The following is a 22,919-nucleotide window of genomic DNA, read 5'->3' on the forward strand; positions in this document are numbered from 1 at the left end:
GAAAAAAAAGAAAGAATCAAAAGTTATATAAGTTTTTGCAAATGCCAATTGGAAGTAGACACCTCCTTGAAGAAGATAATAATTCTTGGAAACTAGAAAGAAATAGAAAGGCAAAAAGATAAAAAGTCTACTCCTAATCTTGAACTTGGAAAGGATGAAATCATAATAAAAGATGTTTAGAATATATTGGTTGAAGTTAACAAAACAAATTGTTTGCCATCTACATTGAATATAGTAAGTATAACTGATCACCTTGAGTCCCTTATCAAAGATAAAGTCACGGAGAAAGAAAATAACAATATAGTTCTCCTAAATATGCCCATGAACTTGCATGATAAGTACCGACGTTCAGATTCAAAGTTTTTTGCTGTTCCATTTGCAGCTCCATCTTCGAGCAAAAAAATTCTTACACCTGCTAAGGAACTTATAGAGTATGTTTACCATAATAAATAAAAAAACAAGATAGTAATAGTAGATCCACAACTAGATTCACTTCCCAGACTTGATTATGAAATGATTAATGTCAACATGACCATGTCCAAATTGTCAAAAGAATAAACTAAATCATTAGAAAATATTCAAGGTGAAATAAGGACTAGTGTCAATTTTAGAACCAAAATATAAAGTGACCAGGATGAGGCTGATAAAATAGATAATATTATTATATATAAATTTAAACACAACTCTGATATGGTTTCAAAATGTCCTCTAGATGTCACTGACTTAGATGAAGAAGACTTATTTGAGGACACCGATTCTAAGTTATAAGATGAAGAAAGTGAAGAAGTGATAAAGGACAAAAGTTGGTTAATTGAAGGAATCATGGAAATGGATAAGGATGAATTTTAAGATGAGGGTTTAGAGAATAATAAAGAAAAACATAATTTAGCAGACACCAAGGGATATAGTACATCAATGTCAGATAAAAATACAATCTTAGACATTTCTGTACAATGTCAGATAAAAATACCATCTTAGACATTTTCGTAGGAGCAGGGGAAGATAAACATTCAGATATAATAACAATAAAAGAGTTCAATAAAGTAAAATGAAAGGAAATAGAATCAATTCCACCCTTTTGAGAAAAAGCACGAAAAAGAGAAGGAGATTGTAGATGTACTTCTGTTGAGGGAGAGACTTTTTATAGGGAATCTAAATAGCTAACAATATAGAATATTAGGGGCCTAAATTCCCCTAACAAAAAGTTCTTATTCAAGCACAATTTATTATTATTTGAATCACATATAATATTAATAAAAGAAATGAAACTTAACAAAGAAGAAGGGGAAAATCTTAGAAGAAAATTGGGACCTTAGAAAATGGAACTGGTTGATTTAGTTGGGGCCTCTGGGGGGATTATTATTAAATGAGATCCAAGAAGGGTGAATTTCACACTACTAGTATCTAAAAGCAATTGGATGGAGAGGAAAGTTAAAAGCTTCAAAAGTGAAACTTTGTTCCTACTTATTAATGTGTATGGTCCAACACCAACAACGAACTAAGAAAGAAATATGGAATGAGATTAGCAATTATATAGAATTAAATCTACTAGAAAAATTTTTTATTGGGGGTTATTTTAATAAAATCCTAGATTTGAGAGAAAAAGTAGGTGGATCTACGACCATCACCCATGTTATGTTAGACTTAAAAGCATGGTTTGCAAAAGATATTCTTATAGATATTCCATCATCTAATGGGGTCTTCACATGGAACAATAGACGAGTTGGCTTCTGTAATATAGCAAAAAGATTGGATAGATTAATATTTAAAGAAAATTTAATATCTTTCAATCATCCTTTTAGTGCAGTCGTCCTCCCTAATGCAAGATCTAATCACTATCTGGTTAGGATAGAAATAGGTGAACCACAAAAATCATCAAGAAATCCATTTAAGTGTGGAAAATGTGGTTTCTAGATAAATATGTTCTTAATAATACAAATCAATGATGGCATGAAGAGAAATTTGAAGGATCAAGGATGTTTTGTTTTATAGAAAAATTGAAATTAAAATAAAAAATTAATGAATAAAATAAATATCATTTTAATTACATTTTAAAAGAAAAGATAGAGAGCAAAGAATAATTGAAAAACCTAAATGAAGAAATCATCAATATAGGGATGGATTGTTGGAATGTTCAAATGGGAAGAGTACTTTTGAGAGGGGGGGCTGAATCAGAAGTACCAACTTTTATCCCCTTTTTAATTCCTTGTTAACACATAACTGAAAGTAGATTGCATGCAATTAAACATATAAGAAATCATGAAATGAAAGCATACATCACCACATAACACAAGAGATTTAGTAACCCAGAAACCCTCCAGGAATAAGAAGGTAAAACTCGGGTGGGGATGGTAACCACAAAATCACTGCAGCAATGAATTCAACCACTTCTGATGGTTTGCCCTGTTAAAGGCTTTACACTATGTCAATAGTGACATGGTTAAAGGATTTACAAACACTTTACAAGAAGTGTCACCCTATTAAAGGATTTACAATAGGTTGTTAAACCCACCTAATACATAGGATTTTCAATCACCTTCTCCAAAGGTTCTCCTACCTAGCTGTTAAGCTAACCTATCAATATAGGATTTCAACATCTAATACAATTGTGAGAAAGTATTAGAACATTTGACCTGATTGAATGCAATCTTCAATTGCTGGATTCAAACACTAGATCTTCTCTTCCCATTATGATCCTTGCTTGATCTGATCTCTGTATGTGTTCCTTGTCCCTCATGCTGTTCTAACCAACTGAATATGAAATTACTGCTTTGTTCCTCTAAGTCTTTCCTTCTTCACACTGAAATTTTGCTATAATCTCTCCATACATTGTTCTCATCCACATATGAAATGGAGTATTCAACTTCCTTTTAAAGAATGCGAAGACTTAGGGTTAGGTATGGATCTACGATCCATATTGAATATTAAATTCCCACTCATATCTTGCATTTTTCTCATTGGTTGCATGCCTTCTCCAATTTTCTAATTGGCTGCATGCTAATTTCATAGGTATTTTTAAGAATTTGATCTTATCTTCTTATCCTTTCGTGAGTCATGCAAAAACTATTTTACATCTTAGTTTGTGATGGCACAAACTCTTATGTTGATCTTGAGTTACTCAACACTCATTACATTATTGATGCTCGGCAAGAACTGATTCCTGGATTGCTCGGCATCTATTACTTTCTTGGTTTACTCGGCACTTGTTAAACACTATTTCTCGGCACATATATGTTCTGTATTGCTCAGCATCTGAACGTTTCTGGATTACTCAGCACATGAACTTTCCTAGTTCACTTGGCACATACTACGTTCTGACTTGCTTGGCACCAACTGTGGCTCGGCACCTATTAAAATTTTGGCTCAGCATACATTGTATACTTGGCATATATAGTGAAAATGGTTAAGTGTGTTGACACTCAATTTTCAAGACTATTCTTTTGACCAACAATCTCCCCCTTTGACATGAGTGTCAAAAACACTTAACTAAGCATTTATGAACTTAACCTTATTGAGCACATTCTTTATCTGCTCGGCGTACATGCAAAAATTCAAAAAATATTGTTCATGCAGGTTACCAAGGCAGTTGCTTCATCTTCATCTAATTCATCTTTCATAGCCACATAGACTACTTCATCATCATTCTCGTATGAGTCTTCTTCAACAATGTAGCATCTTTTTCCTTTACCTCTGTAGTCCTTGTTGTCCTCTTTCTTGTTCTTGAGATTCCCTCCATCCTTGTAATTTTTCTTTTGTGTGCATCTGGCTGCAATGTGACCAACTTCATTACAATTGAAACAAATGATTGGCATCTTACCTTTGAATTTGCCTTTTCCTCTGTGAAATCTTCTTGCTAGTAATGCCTCCAATTGGTCTACATCATCTTCATCAGTGTTGTTGTCACTAGATACATACTTTCCTTTTCCACTCTTTTTCTTTGTTTGCACCTCCTCGTTGTCTTTTATTGTCATCTTGGCTTTGAATGTAGATTCAAAGTTTTCTGGCTTGTAGTTGTCAAAGTTGGATAGCTCAAAGGCAATGAGTCTTCCAATTATTCCTTCAAATGACAATGTGTTGCCTAGTACACACCTTAGCTCTTGGATGGCTGATACTCTTATAGCATAGATAGGAAGAAAAGTTATCAAGTATTTTCTACTTACTATTTCTTCTAATAGCTATTCTCCTAGGCATCTTATGGCACTTACCACTTCTTTCAACCTTGCACCATATTGAGCAGCATTCTCTCCTTCTTCCATTTTCATGTCATCAAAATTTTCTCTTAGGCTCTCTTGACATTATCATCTCCTCCATAGATTCTTGATAATGTTTCCCGCATCTGATGTGCAGTGCCACATTCTTTGATGTCATCATACTTGGCATAGCTTAGTGCTAAAGCAATATCTAACATCGCTTGATTGTGCTCCTTCTTCTTGCTCATGTCTTCTGCAATGAGGGGTCCTGCAAGGTCTACATGATCAATTGTGATTGAAGTCTGTGCATAGTCACCTATTGATCCAAGGTGCAACTTCATCAAACTTTGCCACGCAACAAAGTTGTCTTTGTTTAGCTTGGGAACTTCTCCCTTGGACATCTTGATCTTCCTGCTACTAGTACCTTGAAACAAATCAACAGTGGGCTCTAATATTAATTGTTAGAATTCTTTTAAAATAACTAAGAAGGGGGGGTGAATCAGTTATTCAAGGTCCAATAATTTCCAATACAACTTTTTCTTTCTAGCCTTTTTACTTTCTTGTCAAATCCTTAATGGCATATAATTGAAATTATCATGTATGCAATTAAACATTAAACAATGATGAAAAGTAAACATGCATCACCACATAACACAAAGGATTTTGGTGACCCATAAACCTTCCACGGGGGTGGGGATGATACCGACAAAGTAACTCCACAATTGATTTCAACCACTTCTGATGGTTTGCCCTGTTAAAGGCTACAACACACTGTTAAATGTGACCCTGTTAAAGGATTTCTACACCCTGTTAGGAGTGTGCCTTGTTAGAGGACTTAAGAACATTCAAATTAGAATGCCACCCTATTAAAGGATTTACATAGAGTTGTTAGGCCCACCCAAGTCTATGAGATTTACAGTCACCTTCTCAAAAGAATCTTTTTATCCTTCTCTAAGGATCTCCTATCCTTCTCCTAAGGATCTCTTATCCTTCTCTTGGGAATCTTCTATCCTTTTCCTGAGGCTTATCCACCTAGCTATTAAGCTAACCTAACAATGTAGGATTTCAATGTTTAATACAATGGTAAGAAAGTATTAGAAAGGTTTTGACCTGATAAAGATTGCAACTCTAACCTTGCAGATTTCAGATCACTCTTCAGTTCTTTTCTTTGCTTGGCTTTTCTTCCTTGTAATACTGACAGCTTGTTCACCCTTCAAGATCTATCTCCTTGAGTTCTTCCACTCGTTATGCCAATGCACTCTATGGTCACTTGATCAACTCAGAGTCTTGATGCTTTATGCTTGCTCCTCACTGTGTCCTCTTCTTGACACTTCTCACTAGCCTTCTCTTGGCTTCTTCACACGACCACGACCACTACCACACTTTGATTTTTTGATCTATAACTCCTTATAAATAAGTTCTACTCTACATTTCCCACTCAAATCTTCCTGCTCATCAATTTGATTTGATCTAAGAGAACAATATTGTTTTCCCTCCAAATTGTTTCTTCTAGAAACTTCATGATAAGTCCATCAGCATTCATCTTGAATTGATTTGCATGGTTGACATAAAATTTTGTGACATCTACTCATCATCCTTATCATCCAACTAATTCATAAAATTCAATGTAACAAACTTATCGTTACTAATTTGGTAAATCTTTTGACTTAACAAATAATGCAGCAACTCGACATCATTGGTTTACTGATGCTCAGCACCTGAAGAAATTTCCTGAGTTACTCAGCACTTGAACAATCCTATGTTACTCGACACTTGAACAATCCTATGTTACTTGGTACCTAAACAATCCTATGTTGCTCGGCACTTGAATGATCTTGCTCGGCACCAACTAAGAATGCTCGACACTCACAAATGAACTTAGTCAGGTTCTAAAAATGACTTAGTTAAACCTTACATCTTTGATGTGTCTTAGTGTGTCCATTCCCTGTGTCTTGGAGTATGTCATCAATACACTATTTCATCAATGGCTTAGTTGATCCTTATACTTCATTACAACATCATGACTTCAACCTTTCTCTAGGTGCTCTAGTTACATCTGATTGATTGTCTCCTCCTTGTCAATCAACCAATTGATAGTATTTGGATCACTAAAGCAATTATCATTCCTACAAGTAGCAAGTTTGACATCAATGACAAAACAATGATTGAAAGCATTCTTTACCAATTCCACTATTCTTCATTCATGATCTTTTCAATCATTTCCAACAATAGAGGACTAAATTTGCATCAACTTAGCTTTTGTATTTGCCTCCTCTAAAATTAATATAGCCAATTCTCTTTGTGTGTGAAGCATTTGAGCAAAATGCTTCTCACTCTAAGCTGGATTAGTTGGGAGTTGCATACTAGAAATCTTTAGATTTCTCTCCAAGCTCAGTATCCTCTAGTTAGTCTCCAATGTGAAGTTGGAAAAATCACACAACTTGTTGTACAGGGAGAATATATTCCCAAGTACAATTTTTACTCTATCCAATTTCTTAGCCAGCTCAATTTGAGATAGTGCTATATCACAGGATATTTTCTCATTTGCCATTCCTTGGAACTTCCTTTCTAACCATTCCATTAATTTTGCATTTGTATCATGGTCTTCATTTGTCACCTGGCCAACTATTTCAGATAGTTGCTCCACTATTGGCCTTGACTCATTAGGTGTTTGCAAGCTAAAGGCATCCATGAAGATGTCCTTTATCTCATTAAGTGCTTGCCTATATTTATATTCTTTTCTCAATACCTATTGTCTTCTTCTTCTATCCAGTGCACTCTGTATTTCATTAATCTTCTCCTCAATGAGAGTGTTGGATTCATAGTAAGGTATTGTGATTTCCTCATCAAGCTCAGGAATTCCATACTAAAGTTTCCTAGCTACTTTTATTGAGTTTGAGCCTAATGTATGAATTTGCAAAGCTAGCATATCAGTGCTCAGCTTCTAAAGAGTTTGAGTGGGAGTACCTATTTTGGGTAGTTGAACCAAAGTTTGTATTGCAGATTCCTCCTCATCTCTTGTCTCTTCCTTCTCTTCAGCTTGTTTCTCCTTTTCACTATCAATGGCTGGGGGTGTGCTTGCTGGCTATTCTATTTTTCTTGTGTCTACCCCTATTTTTGCACTCAACACTTGAAGTGCATTTATGACTGCTTTTGGTGGAGATGGAGGTGGAAGCAATAAGAGTCTAGTATTTTGAGTGGTCGAAGGTGGTTCTTGTGTTTGCACCTTGACTTTTTTAGATTCTACTATTGACTTTTGCAATTCATCAACACTGCCCAGTATTGGGCTTGAACATAATCTAGCTGCTTGTGTTGATTGGTCAAGAATCTTTGTAAGATCCTCTACAGTCAAAGGATTGACATTTTGACAAGAAGTGTCAATAACATCCTTAATCTTGATAATCTCTGTAGGTGTGATGGTGGCACGAGGGGGCTAGGAGGTGGCAATTGTGTATATAGCACACTTTTCTCTTGTTGTTCTTCTATGCCTTTTCTTCTCCTTTGTCTGATTCCTCCTCTTTCTCTTCCTTGTTCTCCTCTTCATCTTTCTTTTCTTCTTCCTTCTTATCTTCCTCCTTCTTCCCTGTTTCTTTCATTTCCTTTTTCTTGGCCTGAATTTCTATCTTATATTCTTCATCAAACACATCATCAATTTTCTTGTATATTATTTTCCATAATCTTGTGGATTTTCTTACTACATCTTCAATTTTATTTTGCAAAATACAAAATTCTATATACTTAGGAGTAAATCTACTATTGCGCCTCTTATTAGCATTAGCTATTTGACTTTTAGTCAAGTTAGGCAACAATCTGGCTAAAGTAGATTCTCTTATTTCCTTTTCCATTTGTAGACAAAAATGCCATTTATCTTCAACGATTTTATACAACTCCTTGGGCATTGAGCCATCTAGTTCTAGAGGTGTGTGCTTGTACTCGACCATCATAGCATACATAGATTCCTCTATTTTATTTTGCTCTTCCTTAGTGAGCTTATTAAAATCTAAATTCTTTAAATCTTTCAAGTCATCATTTCTAATCTTTGTACACAATTTATCTATGGCAGACTTGGGTGGATGACTTACCACTTTGAATTGACTATTATCATCTATCTTTGCCTTTTCTTCATCTGGGTTAGGTTGAGTGTCATGTCCCCAATTTTCTGGTGACAGTTCAATTTAATTAATTTAATTAATGGTTGTCCAAGGACGACTAATTAGTTATTTTAATTAAATAAATAATTATTAAATAAGTAACTTTATATTTAATAAAGTTACTTGGAGTATTTAATAAAGTCACTTAAGAGATAAGATCAAAAAAGTTCTAGAAGTCTCTGGAGAGGATGGAGGGAAAAGAATAAATAGGCACCCCGGGGCTCCATTCGAATCAAGCAGTTGTGTTATCTCTCTTGTTTTCAGATTGTGATTCAATCACAGGTGCATTGTGGAAACCTAGGGTTTCGGCAATTGTCACAGTTGGCCATTGAGAACGATAACTCTCAATTGGTACGCAATTTTGAGGGTGTGAAATATCATCTGAATTATTGCAGATTGGAGGTGACGTTTCAGTCATTTTATCAGGAACAAATCTGTGGCCTAAGGTCAAATCTAAGGATCAGTGATTATTGGAAGGATTAGCTAGAGCAGAATTAATTGTCATTTAGACAAACTATTGCAGTATTGAGTGGAAAGACGAAGAGGAGCCGGGAAGAGAGTTAAAAGACAAGAATCCGATTGTGGTCCACAGATCCAGAATTCGAAGGATTGATATTTGAAGATTTTAGTTTTGCAAGCGTCATGGTATACCATTGAGATCAGTCTCGAGAAGCATCGGAGAACCAGATCAAAATTTGCAGGTCACAGTCCAGCACTTCCGTATAAGGTTTGGGCCGAATTCCATTTCCCTTGGACAGTCGGCATTATCATTGTACAGGCGCAGCAGCTGAGGCAAAGGCAGTAAATGATCCCATAGATTCACCAGTGGCAACAATGACAGAGGGAAAGGAGGCAAGGGAAGTCAAGATGGCATCCCTTCTAGTTTGATATTTAGTTGTAAAGCTGCCAGTAGATCCAAATTGAATACCTCCATCTCGTCCAATTGCAGTGCTAGTGTTAGATCCTATTGTATCGAAGAGCTGATGGAGCACAATATAGAGGCGTTGAAAAGACCAACTGGACACTATGAAGGAGAGAGCTTCACTTGTTGAACATTTGCTTAGCTAGTGAAGATAACCATGAAGTTGCGAGGCAGAGACTAAGCGCTAACAGAGATGTCACGACTAAGACGGTTACTGTGTAGTTAAGGGAAATGGTGGAGAGGGCAGTTAGCATAGGATCTCTGCGGTTTGTTCCTGTTTAAAGATGAAGATCATGAAGGCACGAAATGGGGACATGTGCCACGTGGGTCTCGTACTACGATGACAGGGCAGACAGGTGGCAGAAATAAGAGATTGATGCAGATTTAAGAGCTAATCAACATGTGACATGTGGCAGCGACTTGGAAATGAGGTGGAAGATCTGTCCAATCCAGAGGTGACATATGGCACTAACTAAGCAGTTGACTAAGGTTCGACCGGATCAGTGAAAAGGAGGGAAAAGCATGTTTGGCTTGCAAATGTAAAGTTTAATATTTTCTCATAGGTTTAATGTGCTGTGGCGACAAAGATAATGGAAGTAGCATGAATTAAAGCATCAGACTCTACCGAGTATAAGAGACTAGTTCAGAATCGGCACATTCCATAGAGGCCAGTAATCTCAGGTTTCTTTTTATTCCTATACGATCCAGGTTCATTGTTTGATTATTGGTTCATGGAAACATTGATTCTTTCCTGAACATCATTGGCATTATTACTGCTTGGTTATATCTATTCTAATTGCTGTATTATTTGAGGCACTCCCTTGCCTAACAAACTTCATAGTATTACTAGTTTTGAGCGACTTTGCTTGCTAACTGTTTGACGCAATGTCAAACCCTTGAAGTTTAGTATTTTGGTGTTTAAGAAGCAATAACCTGTCAGGGGATATTTCATTGAGTTACATATTTTCTTCTTTTCCTTGGCTCCTCATCAATCTTCTTGGTGACTTTCTTCTTCTTTTTTGCCTCTTCTTTAGCCTTTTGAATAGTGGCTCTGGTGGTGGCTCTGGTAGTAGGCTTCTTCGCTATAGGTTTGGTCACTTTCTTTGCCTTGGGTTGAGGAGCAAGTTGAGCTTTAGCCTTTCTTTTAGTGACCTTAGTTCTGATAGGTGCTTCCTTGGCTTCTTCTTTCTCTGCACCTTCTTCTTTATCCTCACCTAAGCCTTGTGTCAGTTGTAGAGGCTCATCTTCTTCATTTTCATTGTCATCCTCTTCTTCATCTGCTTCCTCTTCCTCTGTTGTGCCTGCTACTTCAACACCAAATCTCTTTTTGATCTTCTTGATCAATTTTTCCTTCTTCTTCACTACAATGGTCGTTTTAAGGTCTGTGACTACTCTAGATTTAACAACATCATAAGTTCCAAAATGTTTTGCTGCCTTGTCAGTATCTTCTGCAAGTAGTGTTGTTATTATTGCTGAGGCCTTATCAACATCAAGTTCATAACCTAGTGGCCTAAGCCATCTCAATTTAGGTATGACTACTTGTATATAAGTGTAATCAATATCCACAAGAAAGCAAATATCCTTTACATGTTGCTCAACCAGTGAGACTGGTATCCTCATCCTCTGTTTCATGGACTTCTTGAAGTCCTCAAAGTAACTTGTCATATGAGCATCAAAATTGTCTCCCATTTGATCAATGAAGTCATTGATTTGTGTGATAATTGTCTTTTTAGGATCCCATCTAACCTTTCCAACTGATGGAAATTCCTTCATAACATAGAAAAATATGCAGACCAATAGTGATATGAATTTGCATTGGGCTCCTTTTGATTTCCTTATGGCTTCCAAATTTTCATTAATTTGTTGTAGCATGAGCTCTGCTAGATCATATGTGTGGTCCTTCTTTACAAGTTTGTATGCAACATCCACTGCTATGCATGGCATGCTATTCAATCTGCTTGATTGATAGAATTTGTGAGATATGACTCTAACAACAAAATCAAGTAGTGGATCAGTAATGGTATCAATGGTCATTCCCCTATTATTCCATTTGGCACTAGTGTTCTTCTCTATGGCCTCCTTTTTATCACTTCTCAAGGTCTTAGGCCGATCTAGGGTTTGGAAACTAGTAACCCTATGAAATTTTTTCTTCATAACCTTCACTAGCCCTATTTCTAACCAGAATGATCCATCATGAATTTGACTTAACAATATATGAATCCATTCAGTCTTAAACATAGTGGGGAAAACTAGGGCTTTAGTTAAACCCTTCTTTTCAACTATTTGAAAGTCATCCTTCAATATACCTTTGTCACACAACTTATCAAAGGCATTGAAAATTTCTAAGTCACCTATGGCTCCAATCTTATAGTTATAGCATTTTTTGACATCTTGGACCATTACAACTTTGTCCGGAATGATTGACAAAGCACTAGTAGGGTCATTTTTATAGGGAACTTCAGGAATGGGCCTAAACTTTGGTCGTTTGACTTCATTACTGACAAGTTGAATTTCATGACTTTCCTTCTTCTTAGTGGTTTTTGACCCAAATGCCATCGCTTATCGAACTAGGGTTTAAAATTAAATAAACTTTCAAGTTCTATGTAGCTTGGCACTTGAATGAAATACCTGTGAATCGATGAAATCAAGTTGAATCGCTGCAAATCGTTGTTTGATCACTGTAGAATTGCCCCTTCACTCTTCTCAACTTTGCTTTGTGTTTGAATGATTCAAAAATGAATGATTTTCAACTTTATTAGGTTCAAAAACCTAGCATTTATTGTGTTTGTGATTACAACTGTACACTCGACATCCACTATCACATCTTATTCAACATCAACTAAAATTATCAATTGCTTAACAACCACTAACCTGTCTTATTCAACATCCACTAGACTGTTCAACTTGACATGTATTGGAGTTTCACTCGGCAACCAAAGGCAGCTTGACGTCATCTTCTAACCTTTAACTTGGCATCTTTTCTCATGTGTATTTCTTCTTTGCAGTACTTCTATGTTTTCTTGGGTTGATGTATGATACATCTTTATATGTATCAGCCCCATATATCTGTCTTGTACTTGATTGGATGAGGTGTGATCACTTGACCTCTTGGATGAAATGATCGCTCCATTTGATTTGCTACATTCACCTTTCTTCTTCCATGTCTTGTTCATTTGTCCTCTTATTTTTTCAACATCAATCTTCTCTTTTCCTTTGTTGACTTTAGTCTTTGGTGCTTTTGACTTTGTAGAACAGTTTTTGCTAATATGACTAGTCTTCAAACAACTAAAACATGTAATTTGGTTTAGCCACCTGCTATAACTTCCCTTGAAATGTGTCCTTATGCAATTTTTAGGAATGTGTCCATACTCTTGACAATAGTGACAACTATACCTGGTATTGTAATCCCAATTGTAGTGATGTGTATGATAGATTCCTCTTGCAGGCTAATTAGGTGTCCACATAGGCTTTGATCTGTATTCAAATGCTCTATGTCCATTTTTTTGCAGTTGTAGCAGTGACCCTCAAATCTCATGGTCATGGTTCTGCAGTCTTGTGTTGAATGTCCTTGCTTTTTGCACTTGTGACAAAAGTTTGCATTTGTAGGCTTATCATGCTAATGACTATTCTTGCTTCTGCACACATTAGAGGTATGTCTCTTTTTACCACATAAATGACAAGTAGGTTTAGTTTTCTTACCTTTGTTGCTTCTTTCTTTGCAATCTTGGATGATTCTCCTTGTTCAGTTCTGATGTAGCCAAGCCCTGAAGTATCATTACTAGCCCTTGGTGATTTCAGCAATTGCTCAAAGTACTTGATGGCCTCAGTGGGTTTGTTGTAATTTTTTGGTATTTCCTTTTCTCTCTTCAATTCATTCTACAATTGTTCATTCTACATCTTCAAGGTGGAGATCTCAATGTCCTTCATGTTTAGCTCATGATGAGCATTCATCATTTGGCTTAAGGTGTCTAGCTACATGTTTGAGATCTTTTCAAATTTAATTGTCTTCTCTTCCAACCTATTGGTTGGATTTCTCTTGTCATCTTCTATCATGGCCTTGTCTTCAATAGCTCTTTTCTTTTGTTCAGTCACTTCACATACCATTATGGCTTGTGATTCTTGTTCAAGCTTGAGTAATCTGATTTCTTTAGCCTGTGCTATGTTTTTCTCCATTAATTCTGCTATTGCTGCATCAAACTCCTTGGAATCTCCATTGGAAAACACTTGTGTGGTATCAATCTCTTTGTAGTGTATGTCATTTTCAGTTATGGCTATCTCCTTTCTTCTTTTTAAGGATTTTCTCAGTTCCTCTCTCGCTTCATCTACCTTGTGTAGAGCTAGTTGCACATCAATCACCTGATTGTCAATAATCTTCCTAAGTTTGAAGACTTTCATCTTCTAATCTTTTTCTCCAAGCTGTTAGGCTTCTCCTTGAGAGAACTGAGTTCTGATGCCAATTGTTGGAATGTTCAAATGGGAAGAGTACTTCTGAGAGTTGGGGGGAGGGGGTGTGCGGGGGTGTGTGAATCAGAAGTACCAACTTTTATCCCCTTTTTAAGTCCTTGTTAATACATAACTGAAAGTAGATTGCATGCAATTAAACATATAAACAAACATGAAATGAAAACTGAATTCAACCACTTCTGATGGTTTGCCCTATTAAAGGCTTTACACTTTGTCAATAGTGACCTGGTTAAAGCATTTACAAACACTTTACAAGAAGTGTCACCCTGTTAAAGGATTTACAATAGGCTATTAAACCCCCCTAATACATAGGATTTTCAATCACCTTCTCCAAAGGTTCTCCTACCTAACTGTTAAGCTAACCTATCAATATAGGATTTTAGCATCTAATACAATTGTGAGAAAGTATTAGAACATTTGACCTGATTGAATGCAATCTTCAATTACTGGATTTAGGTATTGGATCTGCTCTTCCTATTTTGATCCTTGCTTGATCTTATCTCTATATGTGTTCCTTGTCCCTCGTGTTGTTCTAACCAATTGAATATGAAATTTTTGCTTTGTTCCTCTAAGTCTTTCCTTCTTCACACTAAAATTTTGCTATAATCTCCCCATACACTATTCTCATCCACATATGAAATGGAGTATTCGACCTCCTTTTAAAGAATGTGAAGACTTAGGGTTAGGTATGGATCTACGATCCATATTGAATCTTAAATTCCTGCTCATATCTTGCATTCTTCTCATTGGTTGCATGCCTTCTCCAATTTTTTGATTGGTTGCATGCTGATTTCATAGGCATTTGTAAGGATTTGATCTTATCTTCTTATCCTTTCGCGAGTCATGCAAAAATTGTTTTACATCTTAGTTTGTGATGGCACAAACTCTTATGTTGATCCTGAGTTACTCAGCACTCATTACATTATTGATGCTCGACGAGAACCAATTCCTAGATTGCTCGACATCTATTACTTTCCTGGTTTTCTCGGCACTTGTTAAACACTATATTGCTTGGCACATGTATGTTCTGTATTGCTTGGCATCTGAACATTTTTGGATTACTCAACACATGAACTTTCCTAGTTCACTCAGCACATACTATGTTCTGACTTGCTCGGCACCAACTGTGGCTCAATAGCTATTAAAATTTTGGCTTGACATACATTGTATACTTGGCAGATATAGTGAAAATGGTTAAGTGTGTTGACACTCAATTGTCAAGACTATTCTTTTGACCAACATGGATAACGACAAATATATCAAAGAAAAAGAACTTCTGGCTAAACAAGAAAATATCCTAGCTAAAGAAGAAATATTTTGGAAATAAAAATTAAGAGAAACATGGATGTTAGAAGGAGACAAAAATATTTTTAAAAATCATAATAGTACTATCAACAGAAGAAATAAAAATAGAATAGTAAAAACCAAGGATTATGTAGGAAGGGTAATTGAAAACCCAATGAGATAGCAAAAACTTTTGTTAAATATTATATAGATATCCTAAATAATTTTTAATCCTAAAATTTAATAGCCTAGAATAAGATGTTAGGATCTATTCCAAAAAAAATAACTATAGAAGATAATAAAAATTTAAATAAGAAAATTACTAAAGAAGAAATTAAAGATGTCATTTTTCAACTTAACCTTGATAAATCTCCTGACCCTTATGGCTTTCAAGCTTTTTTCTTTCAAAAATATTAGGATATTCTAGGAGACAATCTTTAGGAGGCTATTGAGACAACTAGGAATTCTAGATCCCTACTGACTAAAATTAGCAATACATTCTTAGCTTTAATTCCAAAGAAATATGAACATGAGGATCCAAAAGACTTTAGGCCCATACTTTGTGTAATACAATATACTACATTCTCTCTAAAGGTCTAGCCAACAGACTTAAAAAAGAACTACCAAGGCTCATTTCAGAGGAACAAATAGGTTTTGTTCGTAATAGGTCAATTTTTTATGGTATTATCACAATTCAAGAATTAATATATTCTATACAAAATAATAAGGATTAAAGTGAGCTAATGAAGTTAAATATTGAAAAAGTCTACGATAAAGTGGATTGGAGATTCTTATGCAAAACACTTGAAGCTTTTGGATTCTCACGTCAATGGATCAACTTAATATATAATTGCATTTCAACACCAAAATCCTCCCTCCTCATAAGTGGTACCCCAAAGGTTTTTTTCAACATATTAGAGGAATCAAACAAGGGGATCATATATCACCTTTCCTCTTTATTATTATGCCATAAGCTTTTGACAGAGCTATAATAAAGGCTCAATCTAAAAGAAAAATTAGGGGAATCACAGTAACTGAGGAGGTCTCTTAAATAACACATCAACAATTTGTGGATGATACTATTCTACCAAAAGAAAGCACTTTGGAAGAAGCTCAAAATTTTAAGAAAATAATAAATAATTATATGAAAGGATCAAATCAAAAGGTAAATGCTAAAAAATTAGATATCTTCTTTATTAATACCAAAGAGGAATTGGAGAGAGATATTTGTAGAATAATGGGATATAGAAAAGGAACTTCCCCATGCAAATACTCAGGTATTCAACTTGAAAAAGGAATTAGAGAAGGTAAACCTTGGGATGTGGTTTTAGAAAATTTGGATTAAAAAATGGGAAGTTGGAAAGGAAAATGGTTTACTAAAGCAGGTAGGATGACCATGATCAAAGCAATACTTTCAGGCATTCCCACTTTTCATATTTCATGTCTCCCCTTACCCAAAGGTGATAAAAGGAAATTAGACTATAAACTAAAAAACATATTTTTGGCAAGGTACCAAAGATAAGAAAAAATAAGCTTTGGTAAAATAAGAAAAAAATTGTAGACCTAAAGAATATGGAGGCTTAAGCATGAAAAATTCGTGTTGGCAAAATGAGACCCTAGGGGAAAAACGTATTTGGAGAATGTTTAAAGAACATAAACATAGATGTGCCAAAATTTTATATCATAAAACCCTTTTTCTTTGTTTAGAACTAAAAATCTACCAAAAGGTTCAATAATTTGGAACTTTATGTTGAACTATCGCCTATTAATAGCTAAAAATTAATCTTGGGATACCATTTTAGGGCAAACACTTTATTTTGGGAAGATTCATGGGATGGGCTTCCCTCTCTAGGTAGTGCCAATCTACCAACTAACATAAAAAATATTATTTCCGCTTTGTGGGGTAATAAAGTGAATGTTTATCAAATTAAAATTAATGATAATCAGTATGGAGGATGATAATGGAAAACCCTAGATGAAACTCCACTTTCATCGCAAAAAAAAATAGTTTTAAAAACAATTCTTAAATAGTAGACAAGAAAATCACAAAGAAAAGAAAGATAGACTAATATGGGGAGCTTTGAGGGACAAAAACTATAAAGTTAAACAAGGAAGAAAAGTTACTAAGTTCCCAATAATGGGATGAGATTGGCATTCCTCTTTATCTATGTTGGGATCTAACATGTCTCCTAAAAGAAGGTATTTTCCTTTGGGTTGTTCTTCAAAAGAGAATTCTAGCAACAAACAACTTATCAATATGGTTTTTTAGGGACCATTAAGATGTCCACTATGCGAAAAAGAATATGAATCATCTGAACACTTGCTTTATGATTTTCCCCTTGCTAAGAATTTTTGGTATTGGTTATGTGAGAAATTAAATTGACAAACAACTTTCCTTGAAATTTTTTTTTTTAAAGTTGGCTTAAATATGGTGAAGGATTTGAGCAATATAAATCTACAGATCCTATAGAAATACTTGCATGCAAGAACTTGTCACAGATAAGCAACAATAAGAGAAGGCAAGGGTTTTGCTATGAAAATATGCAATATTATATTATCAGATAAAGAGAATAAGTAAAATATACAATTGATCAATCCTTATAAAAGGAGATTGTAAAACCTAAAAGGGACACCCTAAGAGGAGAATGACATTTAATAATTCATATTTAATTATTAAATGATAATGCATGTGCATAAAGTGAAATCTTAAGAAGAGAGTAAAGGTAATTTAATAAGTGTAATTAAATTAATCCTTTACTTTAACACCCTCTCTTAATATGAGCAACAATTCAACTACAAACAATGCATGAAAAAGCAAGGAAAATACAATACCAAAAGCATAAATGGGTCTCGGCAACATGGCTTGATGAGGTACTCAACACAACTAAATCTCTGAAAAAAGGAGAAATGAGGAAAACCATGTGGGAAAAATTGTACTCCAAAAATAAATAGAATGATGCTAAAAAAAGGAGGGAAGGACTCATCAATGGGACCTCCCAAGGAGAAATTCCTTCACCCCAAGCATAGAATGCGGTTGAAGATACAACAAGGAATCAAAAGGTTTACTAAAGATTTATGTAACTTGCTCAGTAGTAGGAATATACTCCAAGCCAAGAGAGCCCTCTTGAATCAAATGTCTAATGAAGTACATATGAATCTCCATGTGCTTGGTCCTATGATGTTCAACTAGGTTACAAGAAATATGTATAGCACTGTAATTGTTGCACCAAACAAAGGTGAAAGTATCAAGGGGAAAACCAAACACTGTCATCAACTATCGAAGCCATAAAATATCCTAGCTAGCTAGCACAACTACCCAGTATTTTGCCACTATAGATGATAATGCATGAGAATGTTGCTTCTTGGAAGACCATGTGATAGGACAAGAACCAAGATAGAAAGCAAAGCCATAGGTACACCTCTGATCATCAATATCACTAGCCTAGACTAAGTCTATATAACTAATAATGTGAGGATCCCTTGATGTATAGTAAATATCATAACATGTACTACCCTAAATGTACCTCAAAATACATTTGAAAGCTTTCCAATGACTCTCATGAGGATCATGTGAGAATCTAGAGACAAGGCCAACTAAAAAGGAAATATTAGGATGTTTATGCATCAGGCATAATAAACTACCCACAAGTTGTCAATATAAAATGGTATCCATTGTAGGAGTAGAGCATGTGGTAGATAAAACAACACCCAACTGAAAAGGTGTGGAAGTAGGCTTGTAATCAAGCATGTTGAATCTTTGAATATCTAAAGCATATCAATAACATACTTTTACTAGAGTATACTTATCCCATCTGAAGACTAAACAATCATTAGGCCCAAAAAATAGTGTAGAAGTCCAAGGTCTATAATCACAAACTGCTTTCTCAAAGCTTGTTGAACACTTTCAATCATAGAAGGTGAGTTATCTGTAAGAATGAGGTAATCAAAATACAAAACAAGTATTAATAGATCAACCCTACAATGTTGAATATACATTGTAGGACTAGAATGACAATGTGTGAACTACAATGTAAGCAAGAAGGAATCAATCTTCTTATACCAAGCCCCAAGGGCTTGTTTGAGACTATAAAAAAACCTCTGAAATCTACAAACCATAGAAGAGTCCTACAAAAAAGCCTAAGGTTGCTCCATATAGATATCCTCATGTAGGTCTTCATGCAAAAAGGCACTCTTCACATCCATGTGGAATACTGTCCATCCTTGAGAAGTTGTAAGAGAGAGAGTACAAGGCAAATATAATTCATCTTGGCGAAAGAAGCAAAGATTTCAGAGTAATCAATACCCTCCACCCATAAAAACCCTTCGCAATAAGATGTGCCTTGTACCTATAAATAGAACCATCTATAATAAACTTGGTACGATATACCCACTTCTGCTAAACCAAATTTCTTCCTTTCAGAAGAGGACAAAAGATCCCAAGTGTGGTTCTTCATCAAAGAAGAGTACTCCTCATCCACAATTCTATCCCACCCTAAGTGTCATGTTGCCTATAAAAAACTCTATGGATCATCTGAAATAGCATGACTCAATAGTACAGTATCAAAAGGTTGAGCATGAGTGTGATGAGAATAAGAAGGATCTCCTACCCTAGGTCCAACTGCATCAACAATATCACGAGCCCACTTGGGCACTTAGTGAACATCTAATGGAGGTGTATAAGGTGGATCATCATCAGGATCATCCTTAGAGGATACATAATCTTGCAGAGGAGGAGAGAAAGTACTAGGAAATGAGGGAGAAGCTAGTGATGTAGTATCCATCTAAGAATAACACTCATCAAATTGGACATACCACCGAAATAAGACCTCTCTAGAATCAGGATCAAATAATTGATTTGCCTTCATATCCTCATAGTAGTCATCAAATATGAACAGTCAACTCTTCCTCTCCATGGCTTTCCTATGAGCATCTAGAGTAGATGCCCAAGCCTAACTACTAAAAATACAAAATGTAGAAACATCGAGCTTAACATGAGTCCATGCCTCCTTAGGAGTCAAATGTTGTAATGCCTTCTAAGGCATATGATTTTGAATATAGTTGGAATAATTGATAGCCTCAAATTAAAATGAAGGACTCATAGCTTGAGACTGTATCTTACAATTACCCATCTCCTGTAATGTTCTATTCTTTCTCTTAGCAACCCCATTCTAATGAGGGTATGAGGAACTGTGAAATGGTGATGTAAACCATGCTTAGTGCAATTTTTTTTGAAAGACTTATTCACATATTCCATGTCATTGTCAGTGCATATACACCTGATAGAAAGACTAGACTACTTCTCCACATATGTCTCAAAGATTCAAAATAAATTAAAGACATCAAACTTATACTTCAAAAAGTACACCCATGTGCATCTAGAGAATTCATCTATGAAGGCAAGCACATACCAGACACCTAAAAAAGATAGACTGGAGAATGACATAAGATCATTGTGTATCAACTCCAATGATGCCTTAATATGTGTAGATCCAACTGCCAGAGAATGATCTGTGTGATTTTTGCTAAGTGCACAACCTCAAAAACATTGATACTAGAATAGATCTAAGGTAGCCTAGTCACTAGCTCCTATATACTCATATGTTGTAGATACATGTAGTTGACATGGCCAAAATGCTCATGCTAAAGCTTGCTCATTGTGTTTGCATGAGAAATAAGAGAAATGCATATAGAATCAAATCTCTTGAAGCCATCAAACTGATATAAGTGAGACTATAAATCAATACTTCTAGTAGCAACAACCAAATTAGCATCATGGAGGTCTTGAATAACCACATCATGTGGTGAGAACTCAACTATCTTACCAAAGCCATAATGAAAAATATGATAGATAGACAAGAAGTTCATATAAATGGCTAGAACCAATAGAACATCATGTAGAGAACCACCCTCCAAAGAAATAGTTCTAGAACCTAAAACTGAAAGTTGTGTAGAGTCACCAACTACAATTTGCGTAGTAACACTTTGAGTAAGTGAGGTAACCAAATAAAATGAGTGTGTCACGTGGTTTGGAAAACCTAAATCAATGATCTAAGTAGTAAGAGAATAAAAACTTGTACAAAAAGAGAACGCCCTTTCCCTGATGGAGGAGGTGATTGCTTCAAAGAAACAATAGTGTGTTGTTGCATGGCCTCCTCTAAAGTCTCAAAACATTTCCAACACCTAAAAATTGGATATCCTTCCTTGCCACAAAAAATTGCAAGGATCACTTTTAAACTTCTTAGTCTTGGAGGAAGACTAACTAGACTTTGAAGCTTTATCCTTGGGAGTAGATTTCCATGTATTTGATTGAGGAGATGGCTTGGAAGAACTCTCATTGCCAATTGAATTTATTTTGGGCTTTAGTTTCTGTTTAGGCTTCCTTGTAGATGTTTCAGCAACCAATGCCTAGTTCTTTGATCCTATTAAAAAGTCCAACTGTGTAATCTTTGCTTGGTCTCTAGTCAATCGATCACATAAAACCTCAAATGTGGGCATGGTAAATATAGGACCTAAAGAATCCATAGTGGAATGGAAGGTAGAATAGAAAATCTAAAAGTTTCCTCAAAGTTTTGACAAAATTATATAAATGCACTCCTTATCACTCTTCACTTTTCCACAACCATGTAACAAAGATCTATGTTGTTTAAACCTCGTTAGCAAGTCCTCAATGTAAGATCTACCTCAATCTAAAGTACTTTGAACTTATTGATGGTACCAAACAAGTCCTTGAACTTGGCCCACATCTCTTGAGGAGTATCACACCCATAAGAATGAAATTGTAAGCTCTCTGAAATATTAAAAGAAATAAAAACCATGGCCTCATTCATCTTACTCTTGTGCTACAAGGTCTAATAGGAACTCTAGAAAACTGATCACACTTCAACTGAACAAGACCAAAAACCCTTTGAATGGAGAATCCATGCCATGGTAGTTTTCCATGTGTGATAGTTATGTGGGTTTAGAGGAAATAGACAAGAAAAGTTATCTACCATTTTTAAGGTGTTTGTTTTGATATAGGTCTGGTTTACTGATGTAAATGATAGAAACAAGAATAAAATCACCCCCACAATGCAAAAAACCAAACCTAAACAGCTAGAAAGAATACATATATAATGGGAAGAGCAAAAAAACTTCAAATAAGTATCATGTATACCTTTTAAAAATTATGATATAAATAGCATATAATTTGGAAATTGTTTGATAAGAGCTCTTTGATGCCTTTCCAAATAAAAATTAGAGCTAAAATGAGCAATTTATGCCCCTCAAAATGCAAAAAAGATCATTAGACTTCAATAGAAAAAAATAAGTACCATGCTATTAAAAATGCTTACACCATTGCATCCATCTCAAAATTAGTTTACTGATGGTATCTCATTTGTCAAAAAACAATACTGTATGCTCTAGATATTGCCAAAATACTGACAAAGAGGCAAAAAATGCCTAAAAATAAGCCCCTCGGGCTTGCATATGACCATGGGTTGGCCAGAAGGGGATGGAAGCCACTTAGTGGAATGTTGGTGATGGATTTGAGCAGAGGTGGCCCTTGGGTGGCACAGGCTACAAAACATCAATGGCCATTTGATAGTGATTTTTATGCAAAATAATAATTTTAAATTTTTTTAAAATCTCAATTTGTGTGCCAAGAGGGTCGTATAGGCCCTATAAGAAAAAAAAAATATTTGCCACAAAAGTCAATTGTCTTCAAAATCAAAGTGTTTTATATGAAAATAGGGGTTTTAGGTGTTATGAACTCAAGGGTGGGGTCTGTTTGAGCCCAAAATGCACCAACAATTAGAGACCCCCACTATTTCAATAAAAAAAAGTATCCAAGATATACCAAACTTGATCCAAAAAACCCTTAATCATGTTTTCTTCAATAAACCCGAACAAGTTGCAACATATCTTGCT

The sequence above is a fragment of the Cupressus sempervirens genome, chromosome 10 (genome assembly GCF_028749045.1).
Source record: "Cupressus sempervirens isolate cs-2001-9-10 chromosome 10, ASM2874904v1, whole genome shotgun sequence".
Taxonomy (NCBI): Eukaryota; Viridiplantae; Streptophyta; class Pinopsida; order Cupressales; family Cupressaceae; genus Cupressus; species Cupressus sempervirens.